Source organism: Gavialis gangeticus, unplaced genomic scaffold (genome assembly GCF_001723915.1).
Source record: "Gavialis gangeticus isolate Ggan-Ray unplaced genomic scaffold, GavGan_comp1, whole genome shotgun sequence".
Lineage (NCBI taxonomy): Eukaryota > Metazoa > Chordata > Crocodylia > Gavialidae > Gavialis > Gavialis gangeticus.
The window spans coordinates 52,991,948-53,011,767 of NW_017729029.1; the positions used below are offsets into that span (position 1 = coordinate 52,991,948).

At 45.2% G+C, this 19,820-nt stretch overlaps 1 long non-coding RNA gene across 1 annotated transcript; it reads right to left on the reverse strand.

The window, feature by feature from the left end:
* Positions 1 to 3,547: 3,547 nt before the first annotated feature.
* Positions 3,548 to 19,786, reverse strand: LOC109300427. The gene is made up of 3 exons (XR_002098218.1): positions 19,776 to 19,786; positions 18,726 to 18,732; positions 3,548 to 3,642 (listed from the first exon to the last, which is right to left on the reverse strand). It is a non-coding gene; the product is annotated as an uncharacterized LOC109300427 (long non-coding RNA).
* Positions 19,787 to 19,820: the final 34 nt, after the last annotated feature.

Here is a 19,820-nt window from a genome sequence, read left to right on the forward strand (position 1 = left end):
AAAGCCAAGTAATCATATAGCAGGAGTGGCTTTGTACATGTTCACGGGTGCTAGGAGCTGCACAAGAAACCTAGTCTAAATCAGACAGGGGAAGAGATGGGTGGGGAGGCTGGTGGGTCCAAGGCAGGGGTGGGGAGGAGAGTTGGTGGGTCCATGGTTGGGGAGGAGGGGGTTGAGGGAGCTAAAAATAGCCTAGTCAGGTTGGGGGAAGAGAGGCTGGAAAATCACAGCCCCAGGGCTGGAGTGAGCAGTTGGGCTTTCTCAACCCCAGGGCTGTGCTTCAAACATCTACACAGGTTCAGTAGATCTGACTAACCCATTCCCACTTAGCTCACCTCCTCAAGTGAACTAAGATCATACCAGGCATTTTTTGCCCTACCCAACCTCCCGCAAAGTCTGTACAGATGGTCACTCAGATTGACCTAACCCCAGTTATGTCAATCTAAGTGCAACTTCTGCACACACCCTTCCGCTTTTTCATCCCCAAAGCAGCTTTACTAGCTCTGTGCATACACCTAAAATGCAGCCACCTTTAGGGTGCAAGGTGGCAGCCAATCAACTCTGGTCCTTCCACAAGATGCTATGTTGCCGTAGAGATGAGCTATGGTGATGTAGCTCATTGCTACGGTAACGTAGCATCAGCAGGCATGAACCATGATGCCAACACTACTGCACGGTAGCAATGAACTACTGAACAGTAGGGTTGGAAATGACCCATGCACTACTGGGACTGCAAGTAATGCCATTACCGCACAGTCGGGGGCACATGTAGATGCGCCCTCTGAGCAGCAAGTTGAAAGAAATATCCCCCAAGAAACCACCCACCAAAACCCAGACCACTAATACAAAACATCAAGGCTCATGACAGATCTTTTGGATATAAAGCCTCATAGAAGAGACCAACTAACTTCACAACACTTCATCACTGATTGCATTTTGCTAAGATAAAAGAACAGCAGGTGGTAGCATGGCTGCATCATTTTCATTTGACCTGGGAATGCTTGGATTTAAAAATGAGCTCTCAGAAAAATCAAAGAAATCTTAAGCAATTTAAAAACAACAATACAGGATAATGTAATTGAAAACAAACTGTCATTTAGCAGCATCCTGCTTAACAGTGAGGTTAAAATTGCCCAATTCACTCCTACATACAACAGAGAAATATATTCCTCTTGTGCGAGCTTCATAGAAATTGAGCTGTAACACTGATGTTTCAGTGACATGCCAGCTCCTCTCTGCCCTTTTCAAGCTGCTCCAGGCAGTAATTAATGTTGCTGGAGGAATTCTGTCAGTCTTAACAAGTGTACTTCCAGGAGCCTTGCTAACCTTAGAGTAGCCATTTCAGATAATGCATCAGACAGAAGAAATCTAAATTCAGCAAACAAAAGGTCAAAGATATTCAGAGGTTAAAACATGTGGTAGTGACTTAAGCAACTGAAAATATTCCAAGGGCCATATTGTATATACACATTTACTTCCCTGAAAGACTAAATTATTATTCATCTTGCAATTATAATCAAAGGTTTCAGAGCCTTTCAAAGGTTAAGTCTTGCAACAGTCCTATTCAGTAAGCAATTATTATCACCCCGTGCTACAGATTAGAAAATTGAGATACAGACGGCTTGTCCTGATCAAAAAATATAGGTTTATTAAAATGTTGCTAACTCACACAGATTAACATATTTTTGAATACCATTTAGTACTCAGCACAAAGACATTGCTCATGAATGTCCTAGAATCATAAGAAATTAGGGTTGAAAGGGACCTTAGGAGGTCATCTAGTCCAACTCCCTGCTTACATGGACCATCCCCAACTTAGCATGTTCATCTTTCACATTCTCCATTTCCTGTGCACCAGCTGCAACAAATGGACAATGCAACCCAAAATCATTCTCAAAGGTACTTTGGGAAGGGGATGGTCTCATGCCCTTGTTGTGTAAGTTGGTGCATGACCTAATCTCTGAAGGACCCACATCTCCAAAAGGTTATTAGAGAAAAATGCAGGTAAAAGCACATGGGCGAGGAAAATACCTTAGGGTAGAAACAGATGTCTTGTTTGTGGTGGGGAAAACTACTATATCCCAGGACAGAGCCATTCCTGTTCAGACATCCCTCACAGGTTTCCTGGGAGAAAGCCCAAAAATATGCTACCACAAAAAGTATGGTAAGTTTGTCCAGGGCACTGCAAAGAGCATGTCCCTGCCTGTCCCTGGCAATGTGGCAGGATTGGGGACCAAAGGGCCCCACAAGGCAGCACTTACACCCCAGTCCCAGCCCCTCCTCATCCAGGGCATGTGTCTGCAGCCCATGAAGTTCCCCAATCTGCACTTGCAGGTGCACACCCCAGGTCCAGGACCTAGTCCTGAAGGACAACAGCACCGGGTGATGTCTGCCCCTGCCAGTCAATCAGAATTACCTGGGCTGGGACACATCCCCGCACAAAAACGTCTGGCCTGAATGAAGCCTTTGAAAAATGTATTCTCCTACACAAGCTTCAAAGGTGATCAGCCCATCTGGTTCGCAATAACCAGTGAGCAACTAATCCCTTCCACACCTGCAAGAGTTTGAGTTGGACATGCAGGAATGAGCAGAGGAAGAGTGGTCTGTGGTTCTAGGACAAGGTCTAGGACTTGAGAGACCTGGATTTGAGTCTGCAGACTTCTGGTATGATTTTGGGCAAGTAGCTTAGCCTTCAGCTGCTTCAGCTCACCATCTGTGCAATGGGCACCCCACCACCCTACAAGGTGGGAAAACTATGAGGATAAATACATTTAGAATTGTGCAGCAACCCCATACTTTGTTATAACCCAAGACAGAAAATACAATTTAGGAAGTCCCTGATAGTAAAACCAACCTCCTGAGAATATTTTATAATACAAAAAGACTTTTGTTGAATAAGATAGTTTTTAGTCATGCAAGACTAGCATCCAAACCTGGTTTGCCCTGCAGTCAACCAAATTTTAACCCATAACCCATATCCATAAAATTGCCAGACCATGTAGCACAATCAAAAAGGATAAGCCAAGTTCATCCCAAGTATAGGCTCACTGAATTCAATGACGTTGTGGCAGGAATGACTTTGTTCCATTTGTTTGCTGAGAAGATGGACAGGAGGAGAATAAGGCGGCTTTGGGGAAGAACTAGGACCCATAATCTAGATACAGGGCCAGATTCTGCCCTGGGGCAAGCAGAGCCACAGGTGGATTTCCAGAGTGATGTATATAAGACTGTATACCATCTCCCCCAAGTCATACGGCTTCCTCCAGAACTACACACCCCCTAACAGCAATAAAGCTTATTAAAAGTCAACTTCATTTTAAATCCAATCCCTTGCTGGGCACCCCCATGTTGAATGCAAAAAGAGAAATACCTGCTGCGGCTTTTGTTAAAGTATCTCATCAAAGTGATAAGAAGGGGGGGCTGCTTTCATTCACACAGAAATACTCCCTTTGATCCTGGCGCATCTTCTAGGGCACTGGTTTTCAACCCTTTTTCAGTTGCAGACCCTATCAAATTTTGAATGGAGGTGTGGACCCCTTCAAATTGTAAGTGGGTATTCATATATTTTTGATTGATCATAGTCATCTTTCGCAGACCCCTTCGACACAGTCTGTCGATCCCCAGGGGTCTGCGGACCACAGGCTGCAAACCGCTGTTCTAGGGAGTCCGTGCTGCTTCCCAACAAACCAGAAAAGCAAGAGCACAAATCCCATGCTGCAGATTCAAAATGTCCTAATAACATTTTCTTGGGAAAAGAACCCATGTGTAAGCTGGAGCTCTGGTAAACATCTGTTTGTTGGGGGGGTCCTATGGCAAAATGAACTGCCTTCAAGAGAGCTCTGACGGCAGATTAAATATAAAGTGAATTGCATATACATCGCACAGTACAGTTAGTCTTTATGACATATGAACTGTAACAAGAAAGGAAAGGTTGGATGAACTGTCTGCTACAGTTAGTCACTTGGAATAACTAGCACATTACAAAATCTACTCTTATCTCCATGGAGACAGCCGGGCCTGGAATCGTACTAAACTGCATGTAACAACAAGATGCCACAGAGGAAAAAGTGGCTACAAGAAAGGGAGATAACGATCAAATAATGGAAATAACAACACATATTTTAGGCTGGTTACTCCTTCTGATGTGTATCTGCTCAGTCTCAGGGGCACGGCCTCCTGTTTTGGTGCTGTCAAAGACCTCTCAAGAGATGAGGCGTATGTACGCATGGCACGTGGCTGTAAAGCTGCTACCGCCCACGCCACAGCCTACAGGGTGCAAAGCAGTGCCATGCAGAGACACCTGAGCTGGCTCCACCACCAGAAGCAGCACAGCCACATTAACACAGCAGTGCCCAGGGTTAAAAGCCCCGCTTCTCAGCAGGGCTCATCGGCACAGGTGCAATGCGAAGTCAACACCACCGCGCTGTTTCCCGTCCTGAGCCGGAGCATTCAGAGCCAGGTCTGGTAACTTTGCCCTTGCGCTGTATATACAGAGATGAGATGTCACTATGGCCCTGGCTACACAAACAGAAATGGGGGACAGGGAAAAGCATGGATCTAGATGGACACAAATGAACGGCTGTACCTAGAAGGAACTTCCATGCCTGGGACTTCTATCCTAGCTCCAATCCACAGCAAAGGATTAGACTTGCATTTCAGTTCAAGAGAGTGTGCTGTACTCATAAAATCCTCATTTTTTATTATTATTTGCAGGAGCTGGGCTTTTCCCTGCATGGATCATTGGATATGTCCATGGATTTAGATACACAAGAACCTGCTACTTAGGCACAAGGAAAACTATGAGCCATCTGGGCGTTCCCTAGGGAGCCCTTTGTGCTTGTTCTGCCTACCTGGGATCACATGCTGGCTGATTCTTAGGACAGAACATGGGCAAGAAATTATAGGGAGCCTCTCTTCTTCTACAGTGACTGCTAGAGCTGTAGTTCGTCCATGCCCAAGAAGGATGGAGGCCGGCAGAACAAGCCACCATATCACCAAGTGTCACCCCTCTTCAATCAGCTCTGCATTGCTCTTCCCTCTTGAAAATAGCTAACTTCTATCATTTTGCTCTTCGGTTCCAAGTTCCTGGGGACAGAACCTGTGTTGTCTTCACTCTGCCCAGCGCCCAGGTTATAACACAAATCTCAGCCTGCCTTTAGCTAAATGGCAACAGACAAAGAGCCACTGAAGTCCTTCCATAGCTAAACACTAACGGGCATCGGGGGCTGGTTTCTTAAAAGATGCTCCTGTTAGTCGCAACAAAAATGATCAGGTCTAACTTGCGTGAAGAATCTGAGCTCTGCGACTGGGGTAAATGTGATTCGAGTCATTCCTCTCAGAAAAATAAGCTAAGGACAGCCATATAAAAATGGGACAAACGGTGTTGGAGGTTAGTTGGATAACCCACCCCGAAGGATGTTCCAGCTTGCACCTGGCTGCCCCGGCTCTGAGGGACCATCCTCTGAGCTGGGGCTCACCACCAGCAATCCAGCCATGCTCACTTCTCCCAAGTCATAGGCCATGCCTAGGACAATACACCTCAGCGGAGGTGAAGCCTTTATGCAACACAGAGAGAGCCTAATGGTGGGAGGTTCCCCCAAGTAGACAGCGAGCCTAGGTATGCAGCTGCTTTCCTCTAGCACAGGGGTTTTCAACCTTTTTTAGCAAGTGTACCCCTTCAGTCTCAAAGTTTCAGCTTGGGTACCCCTTTCTATTTTTTTCTTGTTTTTAAAGCAGGGGGCAGATCAAGGTCCCCCCAGTGATGGAGGGAGTGGGGCTGGGGCTGGGGCTAGGGCAGGTGCTGCATAGGCAGAGGGACAAAAACTTATTTGGTGAGGGGCTGCACAGGCACCACCCCCAGGAGGCAAGTCTGTGGGAGAAGGGGTAAGAGGAGGGGAAAGGGCCGTGGGGGGCACAAATCAAGGCCCCCACGATTAGGGAGGGAGCAGGGCACAGGCAGGAACAGCATCTGTGGTGAGTCCCACCACCCTGCCCGGCTCAGTCCCCACTCACCCCAGCCTCTGCTCCTGCCCTGCTCCCTCCCTCACCCCAGGGGCTTCGATCTGCCCTCCCCCCACATGGCCGTGAGAGACAGAGTGGGGCTGGGGCTGGGTATCAAGATGCCCACAGTGCAGGAGGAAGTGGGGCAGGGGCAGGGGCGAATTATTCACCCCTTCCCCACTCTCTCCTGCACTGTGAGGATTGTCCCATGACCTGGCCTGACCAGGGCTCCATTCACTGCGAATGGGTCCCCAGCCAGGCCGGGTCATAGGACAATCGAAGCCCGATGGCTCATCCAGGGGCAGGGCACAGGGGAGTCAAAGGTGGGGAGTTTATGTCCGCCTTTGGCTCCCCTGTGGTGTGCACAGCAGGGGGAACCTCCTGCCTGCACCCCTAAATGAGCCACTAGGCTCCAATTATCCCATGACCTCACAATGAATGGAGCCCCGGCTGGGTCAGGTCATGGGACAATCCCCACAGTGCTGGAGGGAGTGGGGCAGGGACCGGGGTGAATGATTCACCTCTGCCCCTGCCCCACTCCCTCCTGCCCTGCAGGGGTCTCAATCTGCGCCCTCAACCCAGCCACAGAGAAAGTGAGGGAGGGAGTGAGGCTGGGGCAGGGACTGCCCAGCTGGGGTGGGGCGCGGGACTGAGCTGCATGGGGGGTGGCAGCTCCTGCTGCTACACACACCCCAGGAGGACATGGGGGGTCTGTGCCCCTGGATCTGCACCGGGGGTAGGATGGGCTACAGCTGCAGGCTGGGGCTGTGCTGGGCTCTTCCTGGTGGTGGCTGGGCCGGGCTGCGCTTGGGGTAGGTGGCAATGGCTCTAGCCAATCAGGACAGTGAGCTGGAGTGTAGGGTGGGGAGGCACTGCAGTGTGCTGTGTGGAGCCAGCGGCACCCACCACATCCCTCTCTCTCCCCCAGATAAGAGGCAAAGCATGGGAACGCGCTGGGGGAGACACTGCCGCCATGCCCCAGGGAGCGCTCCATCCCCACTCACCTGCCTGCGCCTACCCCTTACAACTTTTAAGTACTCCAGGGGGTACATGTACCCCCAGTTGACAACCTGTGCTCTAGCAAGTCAATGCAAAGCATTGGGCCATGGCAAAGCACTAAGCTGAGCACAGTTCAACTTCGAGCTCTGGCTCTCAGTGCACAAACCATGGCCCTTGCAATTTCATCGCATGCTGTATTAATCTGCAAGGTGCAGCACTGTCCTAGTCCACATACAAAAGTAGCCAATGTACCAGAAAGTTATAGCTTCACCTATGACATCAGAAAACTGATCTCCCATTACTGAGGTAAACGTAAAGGTTAGTGCCCAATTTCTAGATGGATCAAACAAGACAGACAGACCAGTCAGCTATAGGTATACAGACACTGTATTAATGTGCATGTACCCACACAATAGGGCTTTGCTGTGCTGTTTACTTCTGCCCTAATCAATCAGTATTTGGCCAACCTAGAAAATACTTTTGCTGGGTCTTTTTTCCCTTTCCTTTGAGAATTGCTAAAACCCCTGCACATGCCACCCCAAAAATGTAAGCAGCTCACTTCAGTTAATGACAAATATTTATGGGAGCTGACCAGAAAATCAAAGCAGTGTAAGCCTTTGTCTCCTAAAATGTGTGAAGATGTATGCAAATGCATTTAATGAAAAGATGGATGCAAAGCAGAACTTACATCCACTAATCCCTCTAAAAACTAGCTGAGGTTACTGAGTGTGGAGAAAACTGATGATGGGTTATTCTTTCTCCCTGAATCATTGATTTCATGGGGGGACTGCAACTTTGCACAATGTTTACATAAATAAATAAATGAGAATTGTTTGCTGCAATCCTGGCGGTAGATACAAACACCACATTGTGTGAGGTGCTGAACACTCAATATCCATTTACTTTAATAGAAATTAGAGGCTTTTAGCAACTCACAGGAGAAATTTGGCATGGAACCTAAGGCATTACTCATGGATGGACTCTCTTAATGGTAGAGGGAATTAGATCACTCTACATGTCAGAGTCATAGAGAAGTAGGACTAGAAGGGACCTTGAGAGGTCATCTAGTCCAATCTACTACCTGAATCAGAACTACTCATTCCATGTTGTCACTATTACCCAGGTCCATATTCAACCTACCTAAAACCCTCTGTGACTTCTTCTGGATATGCTAACTCATCTCTCATCAGCGCAGTGGTTTCCATTAGGATTTCAATGTTTGCTGATACATAGTACAGATATTGCCTATTATGAGTATAGGGAGAAATACATTATCTTACACCACCGTTTAGAGCCATGCTTCTCAGCCAGGATGCCATGACACCCTGGAGTACCCTGAGATCCTTTCAGGAGTGATGTGGGCTGCTATAGGGTTGCCAACCCTCCAGGATTGCCCTGGAGTCTCCAGGAATTAGATATAAATCTCCAGGAGAGTTCTGAGCGTCACCCAGGAGATAGCTGATAAGGTATTCATTAAAATCAATATTGAATGTTGAATCTGATGTATACGGTTGTCCAGTGGGCTTTTAAAATGTAATAGCAATGTGCATATACCTTGCTGACATGAAGTCTATGCACCATAACTCACGTCAGCCTGCCATGTGATGAAACCTGCCAGAACAGATTCAAACAGAGTTAGGTTTTCAAACAAAGTTCACAAGATAAACCCAAGAACCCATAGTTGTGGTCTTTCCGAGTTATTTGCAACAGAAAAACTGCTCTGTTATTTTTCTATAGATGAAAAAAAGGAGTAAAAACTAAGAGCTGGTATTTTCTAAGGCAGGGGCAGGCAATTATTTTGGGTGGAAGGCCACTTACTGAGTTTTGTCAAGCCATGGAGGGCTGCATAACAGGCAATCAGGGGCAGATAACTATTAATTTTCTAAATTTTTTAGGGGCCCCATGGACCACATAGAATGATCTGGTGGGCCACATTTTGCGCACCCCTATTCTAAGGGGTACCCCAAGTCTATCCAGGCACGCCTCGAGTATAAAAAGGTGGAGAATCAATAGTTTACAGGCAAATACTGGCTTTTTAACAGCTGTGTCTAAAAGTAAAAAAAAAAAACAAGAAAGTTTTAGCTATGAAAATTTACTCATGTTAAAAATCATGGAATATAACAGAAGGTGCAAATATCAATCTGTTTTAATTAACACATTGAAGAGTTTTATATTTGGTGTGCCATATTTGGAACAACTAGCCCTCAGAAAAGTGTTTCAGTAAGCAAGTATCATTAATCTCTCATGGAAAGAACTGTACCCACGTAAAGATTTTTATAGCAGCTAGAGACAAGCTTGCAATAATGTCACATACTTGGTCATAGTGGAAAAAAAACCTTTCATACATTTAATTACAGTGGTAGCTCCAAGCAAACTATTTTGAAAGCACCAGATTTTCTTAGGAAATTAAAGGAAGACTGTTTGGAAGCAGGTACTGACCCATGAAACCAATAAAACATCATTGTTACCTGTTCTACCTCAATTACTAATTCAGATTTAATAGACATGTGACAGGAAGTAGCCTGTTACCTTTAATATTATCAGTGAATAAGCTCCGCAATTATTTTTATCTGTCTTTTATTGTTCCAGCTCTTTAGAAGGCTGGGATGATTTCATGGGAATAGTTCAAAAGCACCATACAAATGCTTCCTAGATCTTCATATAATCCTTTACTAATACACTGTGATTAACAAAAAAGACCTTAGACTTTTGATGGAATTGAACTGGAAATGTCTCAGGTATCCTTCAAAAGTACACTGAAATCCAGTAACCTTTTTTGCACCAGGTGAAAAGATCTACTCCAGCCCACAGCTTGCTCCCCTTCCCCTCTCCCCCCTCCCTTCCTGCAGACAGCAAGGGGAGCTGGGGGGCAGGGGCAGGGGGAGGCTGGGGGAAAGGGATGGTTCCTCTGCTGCAGGCAGGCTCCTGAAGGCAGGCTCAGTTTCCACCCCCATCACCTCCAGTTTAACAGGCAAACACATCTGTTGAGTCAGGGGGGCTGGGCTGCATCAGCCCATCTCTGACTGCACTACAAATTAACTCTAGAAAACACGAGTTCCCTAAGGTGCTTCACTTGGATGAGGGTTAATTTGTTGCATGATCGACCACTTTTAAAGCGCTCTGTAGCTGTGCACATCTGTCACGGCATGACCGCAGAGTGCTTTCAGGGACCGACAGCACAACAAATGTAACTTCTGTCTGTGCCCCATGTAGCTAGTCAAAGAAGGATGATAGATCCATTATTCCACCCTAATTGTGGTGCCAGAACCCCTCCAAGAGCTACTCAAGTAGGAATGGCACATTGCAGAAAATGCTGCTTATTAATTTCACTCTGGACAGGAGGAACTAGGGCAAAGACGGTCCTGAGGAAAACCCTAGAGCAGTAGTTTTCAACCAATTTGCCATAGCAGGCCACACTTGCAACTCTCAGTGTGTTATGTGGACCACAGCCACACAACTTACTACCTGTGTATCCATTTTTAAATGTTTTTTTTTTAAAACATTGGGCCACAGCAGCGTACTGAGTGTCCCGCAAGCGGCCCCCAGGTTGACAACCACGGCCCTAGAGAAAGGCAAGTGCAGAGAGAACACTTAGGTTCAGATTTTCATACCATGTGAAATCAGTGTCCTTCTTAAATGGGAGGTAGTTTTTAATGGTGCAAGTGTGGACATTGACTTTGAGCCTATGTATTCTGTTGAGATCGGGGTAGGGACCTGTGCTAGTAACAGACCATGGTTCTGTGCAGCCTACTCATGTGATAGTCCCATGCATTTCAGACAGAACATTTGCACAAGCAAAGTCTCCTTGTGACAGCCAGAATTGTAGAGCTTGTACAAGGACAAGGGCCCAGCTACCTTACTGTACATAGGCAGACTCATGACCAATATCCATTTAGACCCCTGTAGAGCAGAAGTAACTGGTAGCAAGTGTTTGATGGGCAGCCTGCATGTCGCTGCTGTGCAAAGTTTTATCTCTGTGTCTGCACTTAAGCACCAGCACAATATGCCTTGTGACATCTGATCGAACTTGTTACAAGTTCCTGACCAGTGAGAGAAAAACAGAGGAATCACAGGCTCTTCTGCCTGCCAACAAGCCTGGCTGGACTTCAGAGAGTGACCGAAGAGCTCAGGATATATACAACAACAAAAAATTGCTTGCAAGCCCTCTGCTCCTGCCAGTCCCAGGCTCTCTTCCGTGAAGAGTGGTGCAATCCTGAACTGCAACACAGCAAAGCCAGTCTGGGTATATATTGCACTCATATAAGATGCCTTTCATCCTAGGATCTTGCAATACTTGATAAACACCAGGCGTCCCGACACCCCTGCTGAGCGTGTGGGATGAGGTGTAACTTTGCTCATTGCTGCCATGGAGCACAGCAGTGCTTAACACTGTAAAGCTACCAAGTTGCACAGAGCTGGTAGGAGGCACCCAGCCAGCCAAATGGCTTTGTTCTAAAAACACACCCCACACACATCCATGTGCACCCATTGATCCCCTTCTGCTTTTGCCACATAACACAACAGACCAAATTAGGCCTAGTATAAATAGATGTGCGTCCATAGGAGCATATGTCGAGTTATACCTGCTTTCATCAGCTCTGCATTTCAGTTCATCTTAGAGGGCCAATGGAGATTTCCTTGACATTATCCTTATAAAATTACATAATCACTCCCAGTGGACTGTGCACTGACAGGCAAAGGCCACCAGCTCCTTTGGGCAGGAATTTACTATGTGCTGCGGTATCCTAAAAATACCGAAAAATGCTACTTCCTCCCTCTGGGATGCCCAATATGTATCCCTATTTGCTCTAGGTTTTCTGAATCTAATTCAAACACTAAAAATGTTGCCTGGGAGATCTGGGAAAGGAGCCATAGAGCCAAACCATCAGCTCCTGAGAGGTTTCAAACAGGATACCTGAACAGTAACCCCTGTACCATGGACAACCCACCACTCTACAACAAACCACCTGATGACCCTCATCTCTAATACACACACCCAGCTCATACACATAATACCCAGCATTGCACTGCACCAGCTGGGAGCTGAGCAGCCAGCAGCTAGCAGCTGAGTTGACCAGCTCCAATAGGTGACATACTAGGACCCAGATAATTTCTAGATAGGCCTGGGGGAATAAACAGTTTCCGTGGGTTATGCTTCTTTGTTCAAGTGAGCTGCTCCATTTAACAGGTTTGTTTAAGTTCCTGTCTCTACTTCTTGGATCTTTGTTTGAGAATTACTTAGGCTATGGCAAATTGCACAATGATCTGACTCCCTTAGCGTACCGGTGTAAAAAAACGACCGCATTTCAATAGCACTCAGATAAGTAATTTAGTTTTCATATTCTGCATTAACCTTGCTTTGTATGCTAAATGCTGGCGAATACATACCACTTCTCCCTCCGAAACCAAGGGTTTTAACATCCTTTTAATCAAGAGGAAGGAGATGTTTTCCCCAATGCAACCCCAAACCACTTATCAAAACTGATTAGAGACCCACAAATCAGTACTTACCATTTAAACACCAATGATGAGTCATAAGAATTCTATTCTACACCCACTGCCAGAGCTAGAGAGTACTATTTAGTCTAAGGGTATAGTGTGAGGTCTTGCCGGAGTGTTATATAATCGGTTTTTGAGTGCCGTCGTTAAGAAGAGAGAGCATTCCATTTCATCACTGGGAAGTGCTAGGAACAAAACATCTGACTAAGTCTGGGTGGGTGGATGGGTAACTTTGGGAAAATAGTAAGCCAAAAAAGTTAAACAGTGCTAACTATAAAATGCAATGTGCATATGGAGTGCTGGGCTTTTCTATGGACTAATTTATTTGCTGAAAAATAAAGTTTTGGGGCATCCAAAACTAGTACCAAATCCTTGGTTTGAACACAACCAATTATTTAGATAGATAAAACTTCTGAGTGACAGGGCTCTTTTGGGCATTTCTGAAAATAAACATTTCAGCCTTTCAGGCTAGGTTTTTTCAGACACTGTGGCCCCAAGCTGCCATTCATGGGCTAGAGGCAGAAGCTGTGGTAATCTTATCACACCTCCTTGCCCACCCTGCAATGAATGGCTGCAGTGTTCACCTGGGAGGTGAGAGAACCAGGTACTAATTCACTCTGTCCAATGTGGAGCAGCACTGGAGCTCAGGCTTCCCCTCATTGCCAGTCTATTGAGTTACTCACTCTGCTCTAGCAAACAGTCAAGTATTTTATATAAAGCAAAGCAGCTTCAACTGGAGAGAGACCCTCCCGGAATAACAGCTTATGACTGCATCGTTACACCTCTGCCCAAGAGCTGAAAAACCCAAGTTTAAACCCTCACTCCAAACCTGGCAGTGAAGAGACTTGAACTCCCACATCCCATGAGAGTGCTCTATGAGCGCAGACAGAAGTGACCTTTTACGTGTGATCTGGCCCCTAACAGCACTCTACAGCTGTGACATAACACACACACACAGTTGCAGGTCACTTAAGATGGTGGATCCCATGAAACAATAGCCCTCATTAAATCAGGTAGTAAATGAAGGCACTTTAAATTAAAGCACTCTAGGGAACTTCTATACAGTTCCCTACCAGGGTTATGTGTCATGCCCCTGGTCTGCCACAGGGATGAAGCAGAATCTCCTTCCTGTGCAGCCAGCTGGCAGGTGAGGGTGGGGGAGAAGCTGGGCAGCAATCAGGGGTACAGGGGCCCCAAGCAGGACCCTCCCAGCAAGAGAGGGTCCTCAGTGCCCCATGGCACCGGCAGGGAGAGGACACAGCCCCTGAGCTGCCCTCGCACTGCCTCCCCCCACACAGAGAGGTGAATCCCACCCAGTTCTTTGCAGCCAGCCTGCAGGTAGGGCATGGGAAGCAACTGGGCAGCAATCAGGCTGGCTGGCTTCCATAACAGGCTGCAGCAACTCCTTCCTCCTGGCTTCAGCCAGTGCATGGAGGCACCCAGCCCCCACCATCAAGCACCGAATGTTTGTGACTTTCAATCATGCTGTAATTTTAAGAACTTTGTGTAAAGTGCAAAAAGTTACACTGTGATGGAGGTACCCTTCTGTGACTTCTGTAAGCACCTTATAATTCTTAACCACCGAGATGGTTTGGTGAAGGGCAACTGATGAAGACGACAAATATAAACCTGACATGCTTAAAAGTGAAGCTCTTCAAAGCTATTCTTGTCTTTGACTGGATATGGTTTGTAGCATCACAGCACTGTGGTAACTGTCTGTCCATCCACTTTATATGATGCTTTTAAACCACTTAAAATGCATAAAGCATTATGTCTGCCCATACCCAGAGTCTCCTTTTGAAGCTGGCCCATCATTTTCTTTAATCTACAACCTTCTATTTTTCAGTTCACAGAAACAAAACACTAAAAAAATTCAATAGAAGTCAACTGCTTATTTTTTTCTAATTTATTGGTTCAGTGATTAAAATCAATTATTCACACAGCTCTAGATATAAATGATTATATAGCTCCTGCTTGTTTATTTAAGCCAACATTTTCAAACTTAAATCCATATGAAGGCACCTCACTGATTTCTGATATTCAGAACTGTTGCCATCTTACAAAAGTCAATGGGAAATGCTCTATGCTCAGCACCTTTGAAAATTAGGAGTGAAATACAGAACCCAGGGAAGTCAATGGGAGTTGTGGCACTGACCTCAGCAGAGCAGGATTTGGGTAGGGCTTTTCTGTTTGGATTTAGGCACCTGACTTCAATTCGAAACTGTTGGCCTTCCCTTTTTCTTCCCATCAATTAAGATGGGATTTTGGATGCAGCGGGTGTTTGCTCACATTGTATGAGGTACGGTTGCTTCTAACTCGGTTAGCTTTTCTATTTTTCAGGGTGAGAGTATTGCTGGAATTTAGCCAACTTACACCTTCACAGTCTGTGACAAGCACAGTAATGCCACATCTTGTGAGGCCACACCTGGAGTACTATGTTCAGTTTGGGCCCTCCACTGTAGAAAGGATGTAGACAAATTGGAGAGAGTCCGACGGAGGACAACAAAAATGGTGAGGGGGTTGGGGGATAGGACTTCTGAGAAAAGACTGGGGGAACTAGGCTTATTTAGTCTAGAGAAGAGGAGACTGAGAGGGGATTTAATAGCAGCCTTCAACTATCTAAGGGGAGGTCCCAAAGAGGATAGAGCTAGACTGTTCACAGCGGTGGCAGATGACAAAACAAGGAGCAATGGGCTCAAGTTGCAGCAAGGGAAGTTTAGGTTAGATATTAGGAAGAATTTTATCACTAGGAGGGTAGTAAAACACTGGGACAGGTTACCCAGAGAGGTGGTGGAAGCTCCATCCTTGGAGGTTTTCAAAACCCGGCTAGACAAAGTTTTGGCTGGGATGATCTAGTTGGGGCTGGTCCTGCTTTGAGCAGGGGGTTGGACTAGATGTGACCTCCTGAGGTCCCTTCCAGCCCTGTCTATGATTCTACTGTCAATACTATCTATATGCACAAAACTTAACTGTGAATTCTTGAATTACAGGGCACAGATTCCTTCTGGTAATCCATCTATATTCCACAGAGCTAAATCCTGTGCTTTAGCAGGGAAATCCTGCCCCACTGAAGCCAATGGAAGCTTTGCTATGCACTTTAAGGGAGAGAGCAGAGGTCAGGATTTTCCTCCAGGGTATTCCCTGGTGCAGAGCCCTAGGAGTTTTGCAGCCTGCCTGGGTTCCCCAGCTCTGGAAACCAGCCCTAATAAGAACCAGGAGAAAGCTACAATACCCCTACGGCTACCACACCTCTGATTCTCTTCAGAGGCTCAACCACACCTCTTAAACACTAAGGGCACTTACACGCTTGCTGGGAGGCTGCTCCGATGCACTGTAAATCCAGTTTAATCGAGTCTACTGGAGCACGGAAATGAACATGCTCCAGCATCACGTGCATCAGGGTCCCCACACTGAAAAATGGCAGAGGGACACTTTGAGCTAAAAACTCGTCAAACAAGCTATAGTTCAAAGCACCCCTATGCCATTTGTTTAGCATGGGGATGCTGATACATGTGACACCCAGGTGCTTTGAATTAATGCAGGTCACTAATTAAAGTCCGTCCCCCCCCATTCCCCATGCTTCCCGAAGTACATCTATAAATGCCCTAATAGGATGAGATTTCTCTCCAAGTGATACCCAGGAAGGCTGCTCAAATGGAGGAATGTAACTTTTGGGTCTGATCCTGAAAAGGGCTGAACCACTGTAGCCCCTAAACTAGCTCATCTCAGTGTATTATGGCAGCAATATCCTTTTTTCTTTTTGCAGTACAATTACCTCAACAATGATTTTGTAAAGCAAAAACAAGGGTTTCCACAGCCATTTCTTCCCATAACGTAGCAATATTCAGCCCATCCCAATTCAAGATAGAAATGGGGTATGTGAACGTGGATGCACTCTTTCCAGAAGGGAACAGGAGGCTTGGATGTGAGCCAAGAAAACTCCCCAAAGGGAAAGCTTTTCTATTTATTGTTCTATTTGCTAGGAAGCATTTCCCTCATGGGCTGCTCTGGTCAGCATTCAAATTAAAAGGCATCCTCCTGTAAAAGAAAGTTGGTGTCAAAGCTCAATGCCTTGTGTACAGGCGACAATCTCAGAGGGCAAAACTGCACTAGCTATGCTACTGTCCATCAGCAACAAGAAGAGATGCATCCCCTGAACAGACTTACGGAAAGTCTATGCCTCTTCCCTTCCAGGGTCCAGTCCCTGTTATTCAACAGGAGGACCTGCCCTAATTTAGTTACAAGGACTGGGCTCCACCAATTGTTCTCGCATGATTAAAATCTCAGTAGAGGTCTACGAATAAAAGATAAATCTAATTCAACTGTTTGTATATTTAACTAAGAATTTTAGGCCAATCCCGCCTTGGGCTGTTACAGGATACAGTTGGCGTTTCCCTAGAAAGCACTTGGCTGAGAAAACTGGGAGAGAAGGGCAGCGAGCTAATATTTAAACTAAGTCAATGATCAATAACTGGGAAAGTTTCCCACAACAGGTTCTAACATTTCCCGTTGATGCTGGGCTTGTGCATGACAAGGTCCAGAGGTCAAGGCATCTGCTGCCGCCAGTGATTGGCTGAGTTTAGCTATTTAACAATGGCACCAAGAGTGGGCTGTTTCTACCAGCAAACTGGCCAGATATCTATGTTATCTGGAAACTTTTTATAGATTGCACTAACAGACTTGGTAATCTAGTGTGCCTTTTCACCCCCCGGATGGCTAGTGCCCACTTACCATGGCACAAGCCATTCTCAGATTCTGACTCTATTATAAGTACAGTAACCTCCAAGAACCTGGGTTCCATCCAGCTGCAAACAACTGTAAGCCTTGATCAGAGCTGACCAAGAAATGGTCTTTCCTATTCTCTGAAATTTTGATATATCACATATTTTCCCAAAAACTTTTGAAAGCATTTCTTAAATAAGGAAAGAAAAAGAAAGAGAGAGAAAGAGACTCCTCCAGCCAACAGCCTGATGGACCAGGGCATTCTCCCAGGATGTAGGAGATTCAGTCTTCCTACCAGACCTATCTTCCATCTACTGGCTCCTAGTCTTACACCATCTCTATATCCAGACACCCAGTTCCATTTTCTCTCATCTTCTCACACCTATTTCTACCCTGAGTCTCCCCTGCTCCCAGTTCTTAATCCCATTTCTTTTCCTCTTGGTCCAATTCTTGTCCATTTTGCATTTAACCCAAGTAGCTCACCCTCCCATGTTGCCTGAGGCCCCAGACCTGGCATAGCGCACAGCCTGCCCAGTCCCAGCAGAATCTTTGGGGCAGTTCAGCTGCTAAATCTAAGCTATCTCACAGTGCCTTCATTAATAGTTATAGGGAGTTTTTGCTGTTTATGGTACTGGCTGAAATTCTGCAAAACAATTCAGCCTTGGCCAGACATTCAGGCTGGAAAATTTCAGTTTGAGCAGTTAAAAACCATAGGCAAAGTTAAAACAACCGAAAGCAGGGACTTACAGTGGGAAGCGTGGAACAGTATTAATAGACAGTGGCATCAGCTCCACCTATAGTGACTCGGGAATTTATTACACAGCAAGAAAACATCCCCTTTCTTTCACAGGCTGTCTCCTCTGCATCCTTTTTTAACTAGCATGCATTACCATTTGCCACTGCAACTGGAACAGGTTTCATTCACCTATTTAAAATTGAAATATCCGAACGATCCTCTGGAAAGGCATGCTACACAACAAGCATTTTGTGCATTTATTTCCAGCACTATATGTAGTCAGAGCATGCAGGCTTCAATGAATACTTTACATACTATTTGCATTTTATGATATTAATTGAAAGATTTAACTGACTAGGAAGGATGTTGCTGTCTAGGAGCCTGTTAAAAGATGCCTATTATTTTAAAAGCCAGACATACGAGCGCAAATTAAACACATCCCATATTGCAATGCATGCAGCATGTCTTATTCTAAAACAATGAGCCGGGGGGCTGGACCCGATGATCTGTGAGGTCCCTTCCAGCCCCTAACAATCTATGAATATACATTTGCTAAGTTCATTTTTGCCTCTGACCTTCATCTAACATGAATTTCAACTGCACATTTAGGCTGCTGATCTAAAATTTGATACAAGTCCAATTTAACTAGCCTTCATCTTCAAGAAGATATTTTGGAGTTCACAAAAGAAAACTGCAGCCTAATTAAATTGCTTATTTCTCCCAAACCAGCCATAAAAATCAGCAATCATTTAAAGAGATATTATACAACTGAAATGCTACAGGACTCCATATATTGTGTAAAAGTTAAGATGCTTGATTGTTACACTTTTGGGATGTGGTCCAAAGCCTTTAAAGTCAGTGGGTTGTAGTTGACACTCATTAAAAGCACATTATTACGTGCTTTAAACTGAACAAATTCTGAGTGAAAATAAACAGAAAAATCTTTGCACATGATCTCCCAAATACATCAAAACATAGATGTTGAACTATTTTATATTACACCTAGTACAAAATGGTTTGGAAATAGTTATCCTGTCAGATAGAAAAAATAGAGCTTTGAATATAAGACATGTTTACAAACGCATAATTCAAACCTTTTGTGGCAGGCTGAAAATTCAGAGAGAAAATAAGTACTTTAATAAAAATAAGGAGGGCTTTGAACAGCACATTCTTTTTTCTTGATGAGAAGTGCTTTTGTCGGGGTGCTGAATTCTTGTTTGGAAAATGCATTTTTCCCCCCATTGCAGTGAATGAAAAGAATGAAATGGTGACTTAAATGAATGCAGTAAGCCAACACTGTACTAGTTAAACACTGACATCTACAGTCACGTCTTGGGAAGAAAAAAAAAGAGAAAGAAAGGGTGTCTCTGGAGCGCAGAGCAAGTTATTGGCACTGCCTTGAACAAATGAGATATCACTGGCAGTCAGACGGGTACCTGATTTACCGTTTTTAATCTGCCCAGAAATTTGAGTGTGCCATTATATCCGACTGGCTAGAACAAGTATTCAATATGAACTGCAGAAGGACCAACACACACACACAACTAAAAATGAGGCAGAGTGCATGGCTTGATCTTTAAACACCAACAGAACTTCCATTTCTTCAGCTGAAATTTGCTCCCTGCTGGAGAGATTAAAAGGAAAAAAAAGAAGAAGAAAAATACCTTGCAGATCATGTTGCTCCCAAAGGATAGTAAGGCATTTTATTATACTGTTAATTAGACTAGTAGTTGCATTTAGGAGACAAAAATTAAAATTTAATAACTTAGATGGCAACAGAGCCACCTATTGCCAACAAGCTAGACTGGATGACAGCTACCACTGAATGCAATTACACCATGACATTTAAAAAAAAAAAAAAAAA